The following is a 22,137-nucleotide window of genomic DNA, read 5'->3' as shown; positions in this document are numbered from 1 at the left end:
CTTTTGGTAAGTCTGGAAGACCATACCCAAGGGGAGCCCCAAAGTCAGTTTCATCCTCACAACCATGTTTCCAATTCCTGGAATTGGCTGCATGTGACTCACAAGAGCTGAGGAGGTTTGTGGAAATTGGGAGTGTCATAGCTTGAACCCTTTGTAGGTAAAGTTTTGCTGTTGTGAGAGTTTTAACAGGAGCAATGTGAAAGACTCCAGGTCCCCAGGTAGATAGAAATAATCCTGTTCTACCTGTGTGTATGTGACAAGTCTCTAATAGTTCAGAGAGCAAGTATCTGGTCTTAGAAAGACTGATCCAAGCTTGGATGTTTCTGGTGACAAGGCAAGGTCCTGAGTTTCAAGTTCACCTTTTATGGTTGAGGAGACAATAAGGTGGTCAGAAGGGAAATCATGGAGGAGACCTTGGCTTCATCCATTGTGCAGGCTTGTATATGTGGTTCTATGTAGATTGTGTTTCAAAGGTGGAGCTTGTTTACAACTATGAACATTCTCCGATGTGCTTTTTGGAACTTCATTCCCAGAGCAAGATCAGTGCCGAGGCTCTAGAAATGACATGGATATTCTGAGCTGTCAGTGGCATTTCCCAGATACTGTTCCCCTGGTGCCACTCCTTGAAATGTCCAAAGGGATTATCATCTGTCTTGTGGCGGGTCCTAGCATTGTGAAAGGAAGCTGCTGCACCAGGCTCAGAGGATTTCGGATGTGGTGGGAGGAGTAGTAGTACTACGACTATAAAGTGTATCACAGCATATCTATTCCATCTTGAGAGTGGGGTTGGGGGGTTATGAAGGGGGGCTTTTATTGTACTTTTATACATTGTACCCTTGAAACTAATTCAATTTTTTTAAATTAATTAATTTATTTTGGGCTGCATTGGGTCTTTGTTGCTGCTAGCGGGCGTTCTCTAGTTGCAGTGAGCGGGGGCTCCTCTTGGCTGTGGTGCACGGGCTTCTCATTGCAGTGGCTTCTCTTGTTGCGGAGCATGGGCTCTAGGCACGCAGGCTTCCGTAGTCGTGGCACGTGGGCTCGGTTGATGTGGCACACGGGCTCTAGAGCGCAGGCTCAGTAGTTGTGGCACGCGGGCTTAGTTACTCCGTGGCACGTGGGATCTTCCCAGACCAGGGCTCGAACCCATGTCCCCTGCATTCGCAGGCATATTCTTAACTACTGCTCCACCAGGGAAGCCCAATAATTCAGTTTTTTATAAAGAGAAGTTTCCTAATATTATTCCAAAATTTTAAAAATATATAGTTAGATAACACTATGAAAAATTAACTGATATATTCTTTTATTATTTCTCTTTGCTCCCTGGATCTTTTTCCCCATCCAGTCAGCTAGGCACTCTGAGTTCACTGCATTAGGAAGGTAAAGACTCAGCAGAAATGAGGGAGAAAAAAAGAAAATTCTCAGCTTTGGAATGTTCACAACGGAGGCCACAGTAAAACAGGTGAGAATTCTGTGAACAAAAAATAAATGTCGTCTCAAATGCAAAAAAGTATTCTCTGCACTGGGAGGCAGGAGAGGGAGGGAGCGAAGGACTGAAGGAGAGAGATCAGTGTGGCCAGGGACATGGAAACTGTGCTTGAGGACGATAGGCCCAGGAAGAGAATCAGAATCTGGAGAAGATTCAGCCTGCACGTGATCATTGCCTCCAGCCAGCACCCTCATCTCAGACGTTGGGAAATTCAGAGAGAGAGTGGGAGTACGTCAGGAGGGCCACGCGCAGAGTCTGTGTGGCAGGGGTTGTGGCCGTTCCCTATTTGTGAGGAGTCCCCAGCAATTTGCAGGCCTCTTCTGGAAAATGCTGGCGGACGTCTCTAGTGCTTATGTGAAAGCTTGTTCACAAACCTTGAAAGATACAGATGTAGCTGACAGATAGATGCATAGATAGAAAAATGTCATTAAATCAAAGCTCCAGGAAAGGTTTGGAAAATGCCCTTTATTGCATAGGACGCTTCTATTGTCATATGATGTTAGACTGAGTGCCGGTCCCTTCATCCTCCTTCAGACCACGGCATTCTGTCTGCTACTCTCCCGAGGGTCCTTTCTTCTCCCTGGAAGGGATAAAGCAAATGAGGTAGAACAGGAAGAGACAAGAAGCACTCCAAGCTCTGCTGGTCAGGGTTACCCTCCAGCATTGCCTTAATGCTCAGAGCCACACACACCACAGTGAGCTTGGCTCCAGATCAACTACCACGCCACGAAGGTTCTGGAACATTTCCATATCTCGGGGGACCTCATTTCCACGTGACTCTCTTTCCTATTCCCCTTTGTCACAGAAGGCTAGGTACAGTGGTCAGGGTGAGATCTCAGCTCAGGCCCAAGGCTCTCAGACCTCAAAGTTCTGGTCCTGCAAGGGCCCCTGTCCTCTCTTGAGACCACTCCTGGCTCTCTCTGCCGAGAAGGAGCTGCTGGCAGTACGTCCTCTAAGAGTTGAGGTCCATCGTGCAGACCCTGAGAAAACTCCTAGGAAAAGGCACCACCTTCTTGTTTATGTCAACAGAGGTCAATGCCTTTGGAAGTGCTGGGTGTGTCCCATTTGATGCAACTGCAGAGCCATTAGGTAAACCAGCACATGTGTGCGGCCCCTTCCCTTAGACTCCTCTGGGCCCTCGTGACATAGTCTCAGAAGACTGCCAGCCTCAAGCCTTACCTCTTCCAAGGGACGGCTACACCGTCTTCCAGGATCTTCGGTCCCATGAATCTCAGTTGCTGTTTGGAACTCAAAGGAGAGAAAAGACCCTGCCTGCGGGGTCTCTTTGGGCTGGGGCCTTCCCCCGTGGGCTGCTCTCCCTCATTCTCCTTTTCTTCTTGCTTCTCTTCATCCTCCTCCTCCTCCTCGTCCTCCTCCTCAGGGTTGCTCTCGGATTCCACATTGACCATCCACTGGGCCATGGTGAGATGAAAGACACGGCAGCTGAAGCCCTGCAGGGCGCTGAACTTAAGGTGCTGCTGGAGGATCTCCAAGGTGGGGAAGACCTGGCAGCAGGCCATGCACCTGAAGCCGGTCTCCATGGTCAGCATCCAGTCCGCTGTCTTTGCGCTGGGTCTCTCCTGGACGGCAGGTGGCCCTGATGGGCTGCCTGGCTCTGCTCTTTCCTCATACTCTTTCTCCTCCCCAGTGGGCTCACTGTCAGACAGGAGGCTTTCGGTGGACACATCAGAAGAGGGGTCAGTGGCTACTGCGCACACATCCTCAGGAAGGGTCACTTCTTCTATCGTCAGCTGCTTTTCAGGCAACTCCAAGGGTTTCTTTGTCTTCCAAGAGACAGCGACACCCTTGTTCACTTGTACCTGCATGTAGTATATTTTCATGCCCCTTTCCTCTTTGTCTGGGTGCAGATAGTTCTTACAGGGTGAAGAGGGTGAGGAGGAGACACAGTGTGATGGGGAAGCGGTCTCTCCTTCTTCCTGATCCTGGGCTAGGTGTGGTCTAGGCTGGGCAGTGTCTCGATGAAATCTCCGGATTCCTGAAAAAGGAAATGAAAATCATAATAACATGCATGGGCCATGCCGGAAGCTGAGGGAGCAGGTGTGGTAGATGAGAGAGGGACATTGGCACGACATAGCTATGTCGTGAGCTTGATGTCTCTTTCCGAGGGACGGAGTGGTGTATCTGGTGTCATCTGTGGGCTTTTCATGTGCGTGGGGGGGGATACTGGAGCGGTGTCTGTATACAGGGGTGTTGAGTATGGTGGTGAGGGCTGTAGTATGTGAGGGATGCGGCTGGATGCGTGTACGACGAGGAGTGTGAGTTTGGGAATATCGGTGGTGCATTCCTTGTGGAATGGGGCTGTGGTGCAGGAGAGTACTGTGGAGCACGTGCTTGGGGTTGATGTGCACTGAGAAGGGCTGTGCCTGGAGGGCGCGTGTATGTGTGAGCTGTGTACACCTGAGCTGGATGGTCCTGCTCTCAGGCTGGAGGTGTATGATGCAGAACTCTGTCCTTCTCTGGAAGCAAAGGCAAAGACAAAGCCTACATTTTCCTCTGAAGATGCTTAATCTGGTCCCTCTTCCCTCCACCTCAAGCCCAGACCTTTCCGGCCCCTGCTCCTTGACTTCCCCACCATGGTTGTAGCAGTATTCACACACACACCCCCAGACTCAGCTGGCATCCATGCCCTCGGAACAGCTCAGGCATCCTGCCCAGGCTCCTCCACAGAGCCCTCATCACCTCTGATGACCCTGGATTTCCTCTCAGCCTCCCTGGGATCTGTGTGCCTCCTGCCTCACAGCCAAGCACCCCCTCACCTGAGGAGCCCCACGCCCTTACCAGCGTAGTTGAGCTTGCGCAGAGTAGAAGTACAGAAGAAGTATTTAGAGGCAGAGGAGACCTCCCCTGCCCCTGGGCTGCAGCCTTGGGCCACCACAGTGGATCCAAGCCGAGGGGGATCCTCTTGTGACTTCGAGATTCCTGAGGGAGGAATGAAAGGCTCAGGGTGGGTTCATCAGTCCTCTGTCCACAGATATTTACTGAGTGTGGACACGTGTCAGGTGCAGTGAATACACACAGTTGAGAGTGTGGTTCCCAGTGGATCCTCCAGGATTTAATTCCAATCAATACTTATTCTCTCACTGTCTAGTTGGTAATGTAGGCCTCGGTGGTGACTGTGAGTGTGTGGGAAGAGTGAGTGATGTGTATCAGTTAAGTCTGTGGTAAGTGTGGGGTTGGCATGGGGAGCACAGTGCAGACGTGTCTATCTGTGTCTGTGGCCTTTGTGTGCATGGTTTCTGTTCACAAGTCAGGAATTCTGGGACATGTAACTTTTCCTCATTACATGGTGTGGCTTGTATTTATGGTGCGTGTTCATTCATTCATTCACCAAGATTCAGTAAGCAGCTACTCCTGTGTATCCGGCACTCTTCCATTGTTGTAGTCTTTGGTAACGCTGCACATTCTAGTAGGGGAAGACACACACTAAACAAAACTACAATAACTATATAATACATCAGCTGGTGGTAAGTATATAAGGGTTGCCAGACTTAGCGAACAAGAATACAAGGCACCCAGTTAAATTTCAGTTTCAGATAAACCCAGAATAATTTTTTAGTGTAAGTATTCCCATGCAGTCTTTGGCCTGACTTAGTTTTAGTGTAAGTATGGCCCATACAATATGTGGGACATACGGATACTGAAAAATTACTTGTTGTTTATCTGGAATTCAAATTGAACTGGATAGCCCATATTTTCTCTGGCAATCCTGACATGGGTTACTGAGACTGTGGTTTACTGGGGTTTGTACAAAGCGGGTCTGGCATTACTCAAGAATGTGTTATAAGTGTGGTGTGTATGACACGTGACTGGTTCTTACAGAGGTATTTAGAGATGGCTGAAGTTAGCTGTGTTTGTGCAAGAGTTGAGGAGATAGATGTATATATAGTGTGTGTGTGTGTGTGTTTGTCCTATATATATAGTGTGTGTGTCTATATACATATCTCATCTCCAGCGTTTGGTGTTGGAGGAGAGGATTGTGATACAGGTGGGTTGTATGAGAACGTAGTATAGGAGGGATGCGTGTATATACCTCCATGTGCTGTGTGTGGTTTACTAAGGAAGTTATATGTGGGGTGTGTGATATTTTTGCTGTATCAGAGTGTACATGGGTGTATGAGTTACTGTCTCATAAAACACCCCTAACAAGAATTCTGTATACACTCCTAGGTACGCCGAGTGTCATCCAGGTCCAGGCAGGGTGACAAGAACTTTACCACACAGATGTTATATCTGGTAAGCACTCTACCCCCATTCATCTCGCTCTTCTCTGCACTACCACACACACACACACACACACACACACACACACACACTCACACCCACACACACACAGGAACATAGAGCAAAATATTCTGAATGGTCAGGGGCAGTCATTGCCTTCCCCAGCCTGTCCCAGCCACTGCCTGGAAATCTGCCTGCTGTCTAGAGCTCCATTCCCAGGGCCCATCCTACAGACTCCAGGGCCCTGGGCCTGGTAGGAGCTACTGGGCTCTAATCTGGGGCAGAGGCCTCTAGCTGGAGCTCTGGGTTGACCACCCCTCTCCCAGGGCAAGCTACTCGCCTACATTTAATGCACGCAGGCACCACGTGGCCCGTGGCTCTCAGAGCTCCCCGCAGGACCCTGAGGACATTTCTCACCCCCACTCACGCGGTCTCAGTCTCTGGAAAACCCTTCCCTTCCCTTGATCTCCTTTGGGAAATTCTTCCTGTTGAAGGAATAAAACCTCCTTGCTTTCAATATGACACCATCCCGAGACAAACAATCTTCTTTCAAAGTACATTCCACTTGTCAAGATATTTTTCACCAGGGCCTTCAACTCATGGGGCTTCTCTTTCCACCTTGGTAAAAGAGGCCAAGCAACTCATGGGTCTCTCTCAGCATCCTTGCATCCTTCACATCCCCCACCTCATGACCCCAGGGAAAGATCCAAGAGAATAAGAGAGAAATCGGGGACTGAGAAAAGCTGCACCTCTAGGTCTGTGCAAGCAGGATGCAGCCTGCTGTGAGTCCGACAAAGCTCCAGGCCCGGCTGCCCCAGGAGAGAGTCCTCAGACCAGCGGAGCTGACCTCCCCTCTCCCAGGGGGCATCTGGCCGTTCTGTGCCATCTCACACCACAGGGACCCTCCGGATAGATACGGCAGCATCAGTGAGACAAGGTCTCTCGCTCCCTGCTTCACAGGTGACACGTTCTCAGTCCTCCGCTTCCTAGAGAAGCTTCAGTTTGGCAGAAACCCATGTGCCCCAGACAAGTTGCCCCCCACATACCTCCTCCGTTCTCGGCAGTTTCCTGGGACTCTTCATTTTCCAGATGTTTCCTCTTTTGTCGCCATTCCATCGTACCAACTAGAAGTCTCCCTTAGAAGATGCCTCAAGAGATGTCCAACTCCTCCTCTTCCCTACAGGTTGGCCCTTCTTGGCTCTTGGGCAATCCGTTGAAATGATTCAATACAAATAAAAATGGTCAAGTCTCCTAAATGGCTGAAAAACTTGTACCACTTAGTGAACCAGCAGTACTGCCTAGTGCTCACCAGGGCTGTTATGTTTGCAAGGTTGCCAGGCGCACAGTGGAATTCTGTGACCTCAGTGATGACATCAGAGCATTCGGTGGACCTAGGTTGAGCACAGTGTCTGCAGTAGCACAGGCCCCATTTTCAAGAACAATTCCTTTTCCCCAGCCGAACCTTTCCCGTGAAAGGGAAAGGTTCATACCTTATCTACTATAAATTGTATCATACCATGTCTATTATAAAATTCACATTTTGATTGGAGATCTTTTAATGTCTTTTCTAGAGAGATTTAATATGAATATTTTAAATGGTCTCCAGTTTCCCTGTGGATTATTGACATTTTAAACTCTGCACTTCAATTTTCCCTCAATACGTGTAATTTTGTCACGGCTATTTCTGTACTTAAAGATGAGGAACTATATACTTGATTTCTTCATTTTTTCCCCATCTCTTTCCAAGGTACTGCATTTGATTGTGTCTTGCGACTGAGTCAAAAATGCTAGTCCTTGAGTCAGGACATTGGGCCCTTTAGCAAGTAACTCAACCTATCTGGGCTTCAGCTTCTGTCTGTGCGATCGAGAGGCTTGGCCTAGCTGACTTTTCAAATGCTGTGTTTCTTTGATTCACTCTCACTTACTGATCTGCTACTTAAGAAGAGGGCCTGTTCTCATAAAGTAAGAACAGCGGTTTTTTAATCCTTGGGTTGGGCGGAGTTTAAGTGGTCGTACTCAGTTTGTTAGTTATATTTACTTTTACGTATGCTTAGCTCTAAATAATTTATATGGCTCTTGTGACAATTTTTAGATCTTCTTTTTTTCTTATTTTCTTTTACAGTTTCTAATTTATTATCGCCAGTGTAGAGGAGCCTGATTGATTTTTAAAATTTATTGATCTTGTATGTGTGTGCCTTGTTGAACTGTCTTATTAGTTCCTGCTAGTTTATCTGTGGGTTCTCTTGGGTCTCCTAAATAAATGAACATATTAAATGTAAATAATGTGTTCTTTGGATAAAGTTTATTTTCTTGCATCTCTATATATAGAAGCAATATGTTGAATTGATTTAAATATTTAAATACTTACATACCTGTTATCATAATCTAAGATTCTTTATCTTATTTTCCTTCAATCAATATTATCTTTTCAAGATTTATCCACATCAGTCCATATAGATCTAGGTCTTTGATTTTTGACTGTTTGATATTATTTCATCAAATGCGTATAGCATCATTTATTTTCCATTCAAGCATTATTGGACAATTGGATTGTTTCCCTCCCTTCTCTAGAACAAACAACGTTTCCTAGAATATCTCTGAAGATGTCTGACAGTCGAGAAAGTCCAGGCTACCCGAAGATTCCTACTTGCTTTTAGCCACCTTCCAACAGGCCATCTCCAGCCAGCAATTTGAAGCACAGATGAAATGAAACCTCCCCCAAGTGTGGAGATTTTAGGAGCTTCCTAGAAGGTGGGAGGTTCATGATAGGCATCCTGCTGGGATCCCAGGGGAGTCTGAGCTGGCCTGAACCTCATCTTCCTCCCCCACCTCTCAAGAGAAATGTGGAGGAAAGAAGATTTCAAAAACTCTGAGTAGGCAGAGGGAGAGAGATTGGTGGCCGAAGCTGCAACTGAGGTCTTGGAGGGGGCTGTGAGCACGCAGAGCCTCTAGAGAGCCAGGCTCTGCCTTCTGAGCACTTCTCCCCTAAGGCTGCTCATCCTTCAGGTGATAGCAGGCATATACAGCCGACTCGGCCCACACTGTCACAGAAAGCCTTATCAGAATCTCTTCGTCTTCATACACTCTTGTGTCTGTTACTTGGTTATTGCCTTTGGTACTCCACTGATGTGAAGCACAGTCGCTAGGGGATGGAGGACACTAGTGACCCATCTTGCCCTTGTGTCCTTAGTCCACAGCTTGAGGGTAAGGGAAGAGGCCAAATGAAGGTCAAGAAGGAAAGATGGAGTTTGAAGAGAAGACCTGAGTTAAGGGTGTCTTCTCAAGTCTTGATGAATGAAATGTAAATGAATGTAAATGAACTGATCGTTGGTTTCTTATTCACCACATTTCCGTCTAGGTTTTGATGTGATTGTCTCCCAAGGGTTTTAGCATTACTTTCATCAAGACTTCTTAAGTAGAGAAAAGAGGCTGTTTGAAGTAGATTACTTTTGTCAAGTTCTCTATCTCCTTACTCCTCTCTGGCCTGAGATAAAAAGAAAAAAATTATTTGTTGAAATCTGGTAATTTCATCAAACATATTTATTCAACGACTGACTTGCACACTTTTTCCTAGCGGTGGATTGAAAAATTGATTTTCAAAGTGAAGTTGCTGAGTACATATCAAAACATAGAACGTGCGTCCCTTTGATATAGAAATCACAGAATAGGACCTTATAATTAGGAAATTCAAATAGAAAAGGTGAGTAGCATGTCAATGTTACTAAATTTTGTAAAAGTGAAATATTCAATAGGAATGTCTTTATATTTTAAGATAGTTATGTAATAACAGGTCTGTTAAAATGATGGCTTAAACTTAATGACAGAAGCATGTAACAGTTTAATGTATTTTAGGTAGGTACATCACATACCTTAATCAAACATGTATGTGTGTGTGTTAATGCATCCTATCATCTGTAAAGGGATATTCACCCTTAGGTAAACAGTGGCAAGATTTTCAGGGATTTTTTCCACATGTAACTTCCATATTTTAAATTTTTCATTGAGCATCAATTTTCCAGTAAAATACTGTTACTTTTATAGTAACATAGGTAGTAAAATAATGTAAAATATAATATTAAAAATTACTAAGAACATATTAATCCCTCACAGTAAGAAATCCTATCATCATGAGGTCTACATATATATGGCCAAAATTAAGGAGTAGACCTCTAGAAATCAGTTATAAAAAGAAAAAATGTATATGGTTATTCAAAGATACAGAATAGTAGTCAGTGTAACGGTCTATTTATAATTAATGCATTTGAAGTTTAGGATAAATCCATGCAGCCCAGAATATTCTGTTTTAATTCCAACAGTAGAAATTTACACATCCTAGTTCTCCTCATCAGGCTTCCTTACTGGGTGAATGGATGGATAGCTCGGGGTACCGGCTTGTGCTTTCAAGTGCTTGGTCTGACTGGAGAAGTAGCTGGGTCGTTCCAGACACTATGACACACAGAACCATTAGCTGTGGGAAAAAAGGAATTTACCCCCCAAAAAACTTTTTAAAATTGTTTACAAAGTAACAGTGATTGGGCAAATCCTGAAGATAGAGAGTGGAAATAGGTAAGTTTTAGAGGTAAAATTTATCAACGATTCCCTAAGGAAAAATGTGCATAGGGAAGAAACCTAGAATGATGGGAACAAGTTGTTAAGGAGGAGGTTTGCATACCATTTCCTACTTCTTAGTCATTTCACTGATGTTTAACACTTACTTGGTTAAAGGGCTTTACTCAGCAAAAGATGTATTTAATGTGAGAGGCAGGTTTCCAAGATTGGTTTCCTAGACCACACCTTCACATGTGTATGTAAAGTCCATGCTACCTCAAATTGCATTGCATTAGATGTCAGAAATCCTAGGGCTTTCTTGTTTGGTTTGGTTTGGTAGCTATCAAACCACCAACTCTCAAGGTAATTTGTAGTTTAGTGAGTTAAGTCAAGGGCTGGAAAACTACCTCCTGTGAGCCCAACCTGGCTCATTGCCTTTAAAGCTTTATTGGAACATAAAAGCTCTTTATTGGCCCATCCATTTATTTACCATCTTTGAGTGTTTCCCATTGTGCTGACAGTGTTCAGTGGTTGTGACGAGCACTGATGGCCCACAAAACCTAAACTATTTACTTTCTGGCCCTTGAGAGAAAAAGGCTGTTGATCCCTGTGGTAAGCCCAAAAGGTTTGTCTCTGTAAGTGAAAGACCACAAGTAGAGCAGAACTTAGACTTGGTTCAGTGAGGATTCCAGAGAGGTTTCCTTTTTGATTCTCATATCTGCCCTTCTGGTTGACCTTGTTCTTTAGTTTGGTTCAAAGACAGTGGTAGCAACTAGGGACTACCTGTTTCTTTCTTCACATTCAATGAAAGAGCTGCTCTTCCATTCTTAGTGTTGAGTAGTTCACAACTCACTCCCAGTGCATGGCTTCCTCTAACCTTGACTCCCACCTATGCTAAAGACTAAATCTTTAGCTTTGTATCCAGTTCCATTGGCCTTTGTAGGGCCTTCAGTTTCAACTCCCAGTTGATAGCTTGAGCTCGAAATCTGTTTTTACCGTTGGGGATTTTCTGTCTTAGCTTTGAGCTTGGCTACATAGCAACACTTTGGGGGACTTGTTATAATCAGCATTTCTATCTTTCTTTCCTTCCTTTTTATTTATTTATTTTTTTAAGGGGATCCAAAGTCAAATTCAGTCAGTGGCTGAATGACAACACATTGATTCACAACCTTGTAGATTCTCTTATGTCCTAGGGCATCAGTGGGAAGGAGTAGAATCCTGGAAATTTGAGGTGGAAATACATGGGCAGATTCCAACAAAGCTGAGGCCTGTGACCTCTGACCTGTGACCTCTTAGTTGAGCCTGCTGTGCTATTAGAAGGAAGTCTGCCTCTACTCTGAGATAGTTTCCTTGCAGGGGTCTGTGGATCCTCAAGACTTGCCTCCACTACCTCTCGTTTTTCCAGACCTAGTAATCAGACTAGAGTCCTTGAAATGGGGATGGGAGCAGGGAAGGGGTGGGTACCCACCAGGTATAAAGGATGACCATGAGGAGACACTATCTGCTAAAATAAGGAATTGTATAATTTATATCAATAGAAACCTGAGAAATAATGTGTGTGGATTTTGTAGGTATTGAAGCAGGTGGGAGTAATGTAATATTGGGTTAGGCTGGATTTGTTGATACGAGTGCATTCAACACCCATTCCAGACTCAGCGTGTTAGCTTGGCTACCTGGGAATGCCTTCAACAGTTTGCTCAAATGACTGACACCTGTACCCAAAGTTAGCGTATGCTAAAGTCAAAATGCCAGGACTTTCTAAGTATGTTGTAGCAAAATTTCTTGACGTTGGCATGACTGACATTTTGAACTGGATAGCTCTTTGTTGTTGGGAGCTGTCCTGTGCAATGTAAGATGGGCCAGTGGCACATACTCTTCCCTGCCACCCTAGTTGTAACAATAAAAAGTGCCTTGAGGGCTTCCCTGGTGGCGCAGTGATGGAGAGTCCGCCTGCCGATGCAGGGGACACGGGTTTGTGCCCCGGTCCGGGAAGATCCCACATGCCGCGGGGCAGCTGGGCCCGTGAGCCATGGCTGCTGAGCCTGCGCGTCCAGAGCCTGTGCTCTGCAACGGGAGAGACCACAACAGTGAGAGGCCTGCGTACCAAAAAAAAAAAAAAAAGTGCCTTGATACATCCGTGTGCACCAGCCACGTGGGGCTCATTCATAACAGCTCCTTAAAGAAAAAAGTCTCAAGGGGCATACCTGGTGGCGCAGTGGTTGAGAGTCCGCCTTCTGATGCAGGGGACATGGGTCCGTGCCAGGGCCCGGGAAGATCCCACATGCCGTGGAGCAGCTAGGCCCGTGAGCCACGGCCACTGAGCCTGTGCATCCGGAGCTTGTGCTCCACAACAGGAGAGGCCACAACAGTGAGAGACCCGTGTACCACAAAAAAAAAAAAATGTCTCAAGACACTGCCACATATTTCCTGGGAGGGGGGACCAAAAGTGTCCCCAGCTGAGAACCACCACTGTAGAAGGTTTACAAAGGCATAGGAATGCCAGACCACTGGAGTGGATTTATCACATAAGATCTGCTCACCCAAACACCCTATGTGCCCTGGGAGGGCTCAGAGGACACTTCCTTGGCCAGAAGTTTAAGAAACGTATTGGTGAGGGGAGCGTTAGCAGTCTTGGAATGCTCTGTAGCTGCTCTTCTCTGCAGGCCAGGAATGAGAGGGAAATTATGTCATCATAATGGGCTCCCTAAATTCAGTGAGGCTAATGGGATCGTGGGGCATCATGGGTCAAGTGGAAACACTTCATTGGCAGAGATAAAGTGAGCGTGTTTTTCACAATGAACAGCAAAATGAAAGGGCTCATTAGAATGCTTTGATACACAGAGATTTTTTATATTTGCTCATGTGCTATCTCTAGGGCTGAAATAAATGGGAAGTCTACTAATACCCTACTTGATTTGAATCAGGAGAAAAGCTCTAGGTCTGATGAACATGTCTGACCGGAATCAACATGGGAGTTGTGCTCCCTCAGCCAATTCGATAACATGAGTCAGTTCCCATTTCCAGAGCATCTTGAATGAAGGGCAGGCCGGGTCCCCTTGAGGGAGAATATACCCTGGTTTACTACCAACTATCCCGAGGGTGCTTTCTTCTCCCTGGAAGGGATAAAACAACTGAGGTAGAACAGGAAGAGACAAGAAGCACTCCAAGCTCTGCTGGTCAGGGTTACCCTCCAGCGTTGCCTTAATGCTCAGAGCCACACACACCACAGTGAGCTTGGCTCCAGATCAACTACCACGCAACGAAGGTTCTGGAACACTTCCATATCTCGGGGGACCTCATTTCCACGTGACTCTCTTTCATATTCCCCTTTGTCACAGAAGGCTAGGTCCAGTGGTCCGGGTGAGATCTCAGCTCAGGCCCAAGGCTCTCAGATCTCAAAGTTCTGGTCCTGCAAGGGCCCCTGTCCTCTCTTCAGACCACTCCTGGCTCTCTCTCCCAACAAGGAGCTGCTGGTGGTACGTCCTCTAAGAGTTGAGGTCCATCGTGCAGACCCTGAGAAAACTCCTAGGAAAAGGCTCCACCTTCTTGTTTAAGTCAACAGAGCTCAATTCCTTTGGAAGTGCTGGGTGTGTCCCAAGTTGATGCAACTTCACAGCCATTAGATCAACCAGCACATGTGTGCGGCTCCTTCCCTTAGACTCCTCTGGGCCCTCGTGACATAGGCTCAGAAGACTGCCAGCCTCAAGCCTTACCTCTTCCAAGACCACACCGTCTCCAGGATCTTCTGTCCCATGAATCTCAGTTGCTGTGTGGAAATCAAAAGAGAGAAAAGACCCTGCCTGCGGGGTCTCTTCGGGCTGGGGCCTTCTTGTTTCTCTTCCTCCTCCTCCTCGTCCTCCTCGTCCTCCTTGTCCTCCTCCTCGGGGTGATTTCGGATTCCACATTGCCCATCCACTGGGCCATGTTGAGATGAAAGATACGACAGCTGAAGCCCTCCAGGACGCCGCCCTTCACGTGCTGCTGGAGGACCTCCAAGGTGGGGAAGACACGGCAGCAGGCCATGCACCTGAAGCCGGTCTCCATGGTCACCATCCAGTCTGGTGTCTTGGCCCTGGGTGTCTCCTCGATGGCAGGTGACCCTGATGGGCTGCCTGGCTCTGCCCTTTCCTCATACTCTTTCTCCTCGCCAGTGGGCTCACTGTCAGACAGGAGGCTTTCGGTGGACACATCAGAAGAGGGGTCAGTGGCTACTGCGCACACATCCTCAGGAAGGGTCACTTCTTCTATCGTCAGCTGCTTTTCAGGCAACTCCAAGGGTTTCTTTGTCTTCCAGGAGACAGCGACACCCTTGTTCACTTGTACCTGCATGTAGTATATTTTCATGCCCCTTTCCTCTTTGTCTGTGTGCAGATCGTTCTTACAGGGTGAAGAGGGTGAGGAGGAGACACAGTGTGATGGGGGAGCGGTCTCCCCTTTTTCCTGAACCTGGGCTAGGGGTGCGGTAGGCTGGGCAGTGTCTCGATGTGATCTCCGGATTCCTGAAAAAGGAAATTAAAATCATAATAACATGCATGGGCCATGCCAGAAGCTGAGGGAGCAGGTGTGGTAGACGAGAGAGGAACATTTGCATGACGTAGCTATGTCGTGAGCTTGGTGTCTGTTGGCCGTAGGAGGCAGTGGTGTATCTGGTGTCATCTGTGGGCTTTTTTCTGCGTGTTGGGGGATACTGGAGCTGTGTCTGTATACACGGGTGTGGAGTACGGTGGTGAGGACTCTGGTATGTGAGGGATGCAGATGGATGCGTGTATGACGAGGAGTGTGAGTTTGGGAATATCGGTGGTGCATTCCTTGTGGAATGGGGCGGTGGTGCAGGAGGAGAGTACTGTGGATCACGTGCTTGGGGTTCATGTGTGCACTGAGAAGGGCTGTGCCTGGAGGGCGCATGTGTGTGTGAGCTGTGTGGACCTGAGCTGGATGGTGCTGCTCTCAGGCTGGAGGTCTATGATGCAGAACTCTGTCCTTCTCTGGAAGCAAAGGCAAGGAGAAACCCTACATTTTCCTCTGAAGATGCTTAATCTGGTCCCTCTTCCCTCCACCTCAAGTCCAGACCTTTCCGGCCCCTGCTCCTTGACTTCCCCACCATGGTAGTACCAGGATTGACACCCGCCCCCCACCCCTGACTCAGCTGGGATCCACGCCCTCATAACAGCTCAGCCATCCTGCCCAGGCTCCTCCACAGAGCCCTCATCACCTCTGATGACCCTGGGTTTCCTCTCAGCCTCCCTGGGATCTGTGTGCCTCCTGCCTCACAGCCAAGCACACCCTCACCTGAGGAGCCCCGCGCCCTTACCGGCGTACATGAGCTTGCACGGAGAAGAAGCACAGGAGAAGTGTTTAGGGGCAGAGGAGACCTCCCCTGCCCCTGGGCTGCAGCCTTGGGCCACCACAGTGGATCCAAGCCGAGGGGGATCCTCTCGTGACTTCGAGATTCCTGAGGGAGGAATGAAAGGCTCAGGGTGGGTTCATCAGTCCTCTGTCCACCGATATTTACTGAGTGTGTGACACGTGTCAGGTGCAGTGAATACACACAGTTGAGAGTGTGGTTCCCAGTGGATCCTCCAGGATTTAATTCCAATCAATACTTATTCTCTCACTGTCTAGTTGGTAAAGTAGGCCTCGGTGGTGACTGTGAGTGTGTGGGAAGAGTGAGTGATGTGTATCAGTTAAGTCTGTGGTAAGTGTGGGGTTGGCATGGGGAGCACAGTGCAGACGTGTCTATCTGTGTCTGTGGCCTTTGTGTGCATGGTTTCTGTTCACAAGTCAGGAATTCTGGGACATGTAACTTTTCCTCATTACATGGTGTGGCTTGTATTTATGGTGTGTGTTCATTCATTCATTCACCAAGATTCAGTAAGCAGCTACTCCTGTGTATCCGGCACTCTTCCATTGTTGTAGTCTTTGGTAACGCTGCACATTCTAGTAGTGGAAGACACAGACTAAACAAAAATACAATAAATATATAATACCTGAGCTGCTGGTAAGTATATAAGGGTTGCCAAACTAAGCGATGAAAAATACAGGGCACCCAGTTAAATTTCAGTTTCAGATAAACCCAGCATAATTTTTTAGTGTAAGTATTCCCATGCAGTATTTGGTCTTACTTACTTTTAGTGTAAGTATGGCCCATACAATATATGGGACATACGGATACAGAAAAAATACTTGTTGTTTATCTGGAATTCAAATTGAACTGGATAGCCCATATTTTATCTGGCAACCCTGATATGGGTTACTGAGACTGTGGTTTACTGTGGTTTGTACAAAGCGGGTCTGGCATTACTCAAGAATGTGTTATAAGTGTGGTGTGTATGACACGTGACTGGTTCTTATAGAGGTACTTAGCGATGGCTGAAGTTAGCTGTTTTTGTGCGAGAGTTGAGCAGATACATGTATATATAGTGTGTGTGTGTGTTTGTCCTATATATATAGTGTGTGTGTCTATATACATATCTCATCTCCAGCGTTTGGTGTTGGAGGAGAGGATTGTGTTACAGATGGGTTGTATGAGAACGTAGTATAGGAGGGATGCGTGTATATACCTCCATGTGCTGTGTGTGGTTTACTAAGGAAGTTATATGTGGGGTGTGTGATATTATGGCTGTATCAGAGTGTACATGGGTGTATGAGTTTCTGTCTCATAAAACACCCCTAACAAGAATTCTGTATTCACTCTTACGTACACCGAGTGTCACCCACGTCCAGGCAGCGTGACAAGAACTTTACCACGCAGACTTTATATCTGATAAGCACTCTAACCCCATTCATCCTGCTCATCTCTGCACTATGACACACACACACACACAGACACAGTCACACACACACACACACAGAAACATAGAGAAAAATATTCTGAATGGTTAGGGGCAGTCATTGTCTTCCCCCGCCTGTCCCAGCCACTGCCTGAAAATCTGCCTGCTGTCTAGACCTCCATTGCCAGGGCCCACCCTATAGTCTCCAGTGTCCTGGGCCTGGTAGGAGCTACTGGGCTCTAATCTGGGGCAGAGACCTCTAGCTGGAACTCTCGTGTGAGCACCCCCGCCCAGGGCAAGCTACTCGCCTACATTTAATGCACGCAGGCACCCCGTGGCCCGTGGCTCTCAGAGCTCCCCGCAGGACAATGAGGACATTTCTCACCCCCGCCCACATGGTCTCAGTCTCTGGAAAACCCTTCCCTTCCCTTGATCTCCTTTGGGAAATTCTTCCCGTTGAAGGAATAAAACCTCCTTGCTTTCAATATGACACCATCCCTAGACAAACAATCTTCTTTCGAACTGCATTCCTTTTGTCAAGATACTTTTCCACAGGTCCTTCAACTCATGGGGCTTCTCTTTCCACTTTGGTAAAAGAGGCCAAGCAACTCATGGGTCTCTCTCAGCATCCTTGCATCCTTCACATCCCCCACCTCATGACCCCAGGGAAAGTTCCAAGAGCATAAGAGAGAAATCGGGGACTGAGAAAAGCTGCACCTCTAGGTCTGTGCAAGCAGGATGCAGCCTGCTGTGAGTCCGACAAAGCTCCAGGCCCGGCAGCCCCAGGAGAGAGTGTCCAGACCAGCGGAGCTGACCTCCCATCTCCCAGGGGGCATCTGGCCGTTCTGTGCCGTCTCACACCACAGGGACGATCCGGATGTCTACGGCAGCATCAGTGAGATGAGGTCTTTCGCTCCCTGCTTCACAGGTGACACGTTCTCAGTCCCCCCCATCCTAGAGAAGGTTTAGTTTGGCAGAAACCCATGTGCCCCAGCAAGTTGCCCCCCACATACCTCCTCCGTTCTCGGCAGTTTCCTGGGACTCTTCATTTTCCAGATGTTTCCTCTTTTGTCGCCGTTTCATGGTACCAACTAGAAGTCTCCCTTAGAAGATGCCTCAAGAGATGTCCAACTCCTCCTCTTCCCTACAGGTTGGCCCTTGTTGGCTCTTGGGCAATCCGTTGAAATGATTCAATACAAACAAAAATAGTCAAGTCTCCTAAAAGGCTGAAAAACTTGTACCGCTTAGTGAACCAGCAGTACTGCCTAGTGCTCACCAGGGCTGTTATGTTTGCAAGGTTGCCAGGCGCACAGTAGGATTCTGTGACCTCAATGATGACATCAGAGCATTCTGTGGACCTAGGTTGAGCACAGTGTCTGCAATAGCACAGGCACCGTTTTCAAGAACAATTCCTGTTTCCCAGCCGAAGATTTCCCGTGAAAGGGAAAGGTTCATACCATATCTATTATAAGTTGTATCATACCATATCTATTATAAAATGAACATTTTGATTGGAGATCTTTTAATGTCTTTTCTAGAGAGATTTAATATGAATATTTTAAATGGTCTCCAGTTTCCCTGTGGATTATTGACATTTTAAACTCTGCACTTCAATTTTCCCTCAATACGTGTAATTTTGTCACAGCTATTTCTGTACTTAAAGATGAGTAAGTATATAATTGATTTCTTCATTTTTTCCCATCTCTTTCCAAGGTACTGAATTTGATTGTGTCTTATGAATGAGTGAAAAATTCTAGTCCTTGAGTCAGGACATTGCGCCCTTTACCAAGTAACTCAACCTGTCTGGGCTTCAGCTTCTCTCTGTGCGATCGAGAGGCTTGGCCTACTTGACTTTTCAAATGCTGTGTTTCTTTGATTCACTCTCACGTACTGATCTGCTACTTAGGAAGAGGGCGTGTTCTCATAAAGTAAGAACAGTCGTTTTCTAATCCTTGGGTTGGGCGGAGTTTAAGTGGTCGTACTCAGTTTGTCAGTTTTATTTACTTTTACGTATACTTAGTTCTAACTAATTTATATGGCTCTTGTGACAATTTTTAGATCTTATTTTTTTCTTACTTTCTTTTACAGTTTCTAATTTGCTATCGCCAGTATAGAGGAGCGTGATTGACTTTTAAAATTTATTGATCTTGTATGTGTGTTCCTTGTTGAACCGTCTTATTAGTTCCTGCTAGTTTATCTGTGGGTTCTTTGGGGTTTCCTAGATAAATGAACATATTAAATGTAAATAATGTGTTCATTGGATAAAGTTTATTTTCTTGCATCTATATATATAGAAGCAATATGTTGAATTGATTTAAATATTTAAATACTTACATACCTGTTATCATAATCTAAGATTCTTTATCTTATTTTCTTTCAAACAATATTATGTTTTCAAGATTTATTCACATCAGTCCATATAGATCTATGTCTTTTATTTTTGACTGTTTGGTATTATTTCATCACATTCGTATAGCATCATTTATTTTCCATTCAAGCATTATTGAACAATTGGATTGTTTCCCTCCCTTCTCTAAAACAAGCAATGTTTCCTAGAATATCCCTGAAGATGTCTGACAGTCGAGAAGGGCCAGGCTGCCCAAAGGTTCCTACTTGCTTTTAGCCACCTTTCAACAGGCCATCTCCAGCCAGCAATTTGAAGCACTGATGAAATGAAAACTCCCCCAAGTGTGGAGATCTTAGGAGCTTCCTAGAAGGTGGGAGGTTCATGATAGGCATCCTTCTGGGATCCCAGGGGAGTCTGAGCTGGCCTGAAGCTCATCTTCCTCCTTCACCTCTCAAGAGAAATGTGGAGGAAAGAAGACTTCAAAAACTGTGAGCAGGCAGAGGGAGAGAGATTGGGGGCCGAAGCTGCAACTGAGGTCTTGGAGTGGGCTGTGAGGACGCAGAGCCTGTAGAGAGCCAGTCTCTGCCTTCTGAGCACTTCTCCCCTAAGGCTGCTCATCATTCAGGTGATAGCAGGCATATACAGCCAACTCGGCCCACAGAAAGCCTTATCAGAATCTCTTCTTCTTCATACACTCTTGTGTCTGTTACTTGGTTATTGCCTTTGGTACTCCACTGATGTGAACCACAGTCGCCATGGGATGGAAGACACTAGTGACCCATCTTGCTCTGTGGCCTCCGTCCACAGCTTGAGGGTAAGGGAAGAGGCCAAATGAAGGTCAAGAAGGAAAGATGGAGTTTGAAGAGAAGACCTGAGTTAAGGGTGTCTTCTCAAGTCTTGATGACTGAAATGTAGCTCCAGTATCTGAAGTCCTGCTTGTTCTCAAGGCTGACCATGGGGCTGGGTGCACTCAGTGAAGGAATCGTATACAATTAGTATTTCCTTGCTTGCTCACACTTGCCCTCCTCTGATACACCCTCTGCAAGACTGATCTTCCCCTGAAACAACTTTCCACCTGCCACTGTCATCTCATGAACATTTGTTTTCCCTTCCTAGTGCCCCCCTAGAATGCCATTGCAGCCAATTCATAACTTGATAATCATGCTTCTTACCATAGTCTCAGCAACTTCTGATAAATTTTATTTACTTTATTCCATAGTCTTCACCCATCAATAATCTTCCTTAACTTCCTAGCTGCAGGTTAACCCATTCGGAATCATTTCTTTTTCTTTCTCTTCTTTGGCAAATCCTTTCCATCTTTTAAGGTCTTTTTCTTGTCTCTCTACCATCCTGCCTTCCTGAACTTCTTTTTTTTCCGTTTAAGTAACCTTTCAATCTCCTTCCCCAACTTCCTCATAAACATTTAGAGTTTATTCCTCACAAGTTAGACAGCGGTTTATGAATGGGCAGGCATAATGGACTCAGAATGAGTTGGCACCACCGTGGTACCTGTCTTGCTGGGGAGCCACAGGTGAAGGGCCCGCGTCAAAATAGCAGCTTTCAAACTTTTTTCCCCCCAGTGATTGATTCCTTTTACAAATATAATTTTCTCTAGAACTCCAAAGTATAAACTATATTATGAAAATACTGATTTGACAGGCAGGTAGCTGAAAATGGTAATGGACTGCTGTGTGCTCTCAGGACACTCTGCAGTTATTATTTACCCAGAAACCCATGGGAGGTATAGTAAGAAATCCCATTTCAAAATTGCATCACCAACAATGCCTAACTACTGCCTGTATTTTTTTTTTCATTTTTATATTTTGCGGTACTCGGGCCTCTCACTGCTGTGGCCTCTCCCTTTGCGGAGCACAGGCTCCGGACGCGCAGGCTCAGCGGCCATGGCTCACGGGCCTAGCCGCTCTGCGGCATGTGGGATCTTCCCAGACCGGGGCACAAATGCGCATCCCCTGCATCGGCAGGCGGACTCTCAACCACTGCGCCACCAGGGAAGCCCTTGTATTTCTTATCATAAGCATCAAAGTCAGGGAAGAAGCACACAAAACTTCTAATAAGTACTAAAAGATTTATAACTAACTAATATTAAAACATTATCTGTTAGAAATTAGTTATTGAGTAATTGACTATTATGTGATAAGACTGGGTTCCAGGTAGATGAGTCTGAATTTTACATGGTATAGAAATTGGAGGGGCATGTTATTGTAGAAGTGGGTTACTGATAGGGGAAAACGGAATTCTCTTATTATATAAATCTTAGAGAAGGGACAGTTTACCGTGATAAACTTAGATGATATGTACTTAGCCAATTGTACCAATAGGCCAGTCTGTGCGATGTTCAAGGAACATGGATGTTCCATTCTCTGAGGTCCTATCCAGTTGCATGAAACCCAGAATGGTGTCTCATCTAACCCTTTATGATCCTGAAAACTGTTTGTCACCCTGAAAATCCAGCATGATTCCCCAACATGATTGCAAAATCTGCCATTAATCAAGCAGCCCTTGTAACCTGGCTCTAGCAGTTTCTCACTATACCACTAGCACCATCTTGCCTCATTGCCCAAAGGTTGCATGATAAGACTAGGTACTGCACATGCCCCATATGGACTGGTTTAGCATGTAGGCTTTGACAAAGGCTTTCACAGACATGAGGACTTGATTACACATCTTTAGAAATGAGAGCAAACCAGGTACTGCTGTTTTAAAAAAATGACCAGGGCCAATCT

The sequence above is a fragment of the Mesoplodon mirus genome, assembly GCF_964341445.2.
Source record: "Mesoplodon mirus genome assembly, chromosome: 10".
In the NCBI taxonomy this organism is placed as follows: Eukaryota; Metazoa; Chordata; class Mammalia; order Artiodactyla; family Ziphiidae; genus Mesoplodon; species Mesoplodon mirus.
This window is presented reverse-complemented; position numbering follows the sequence as displayed.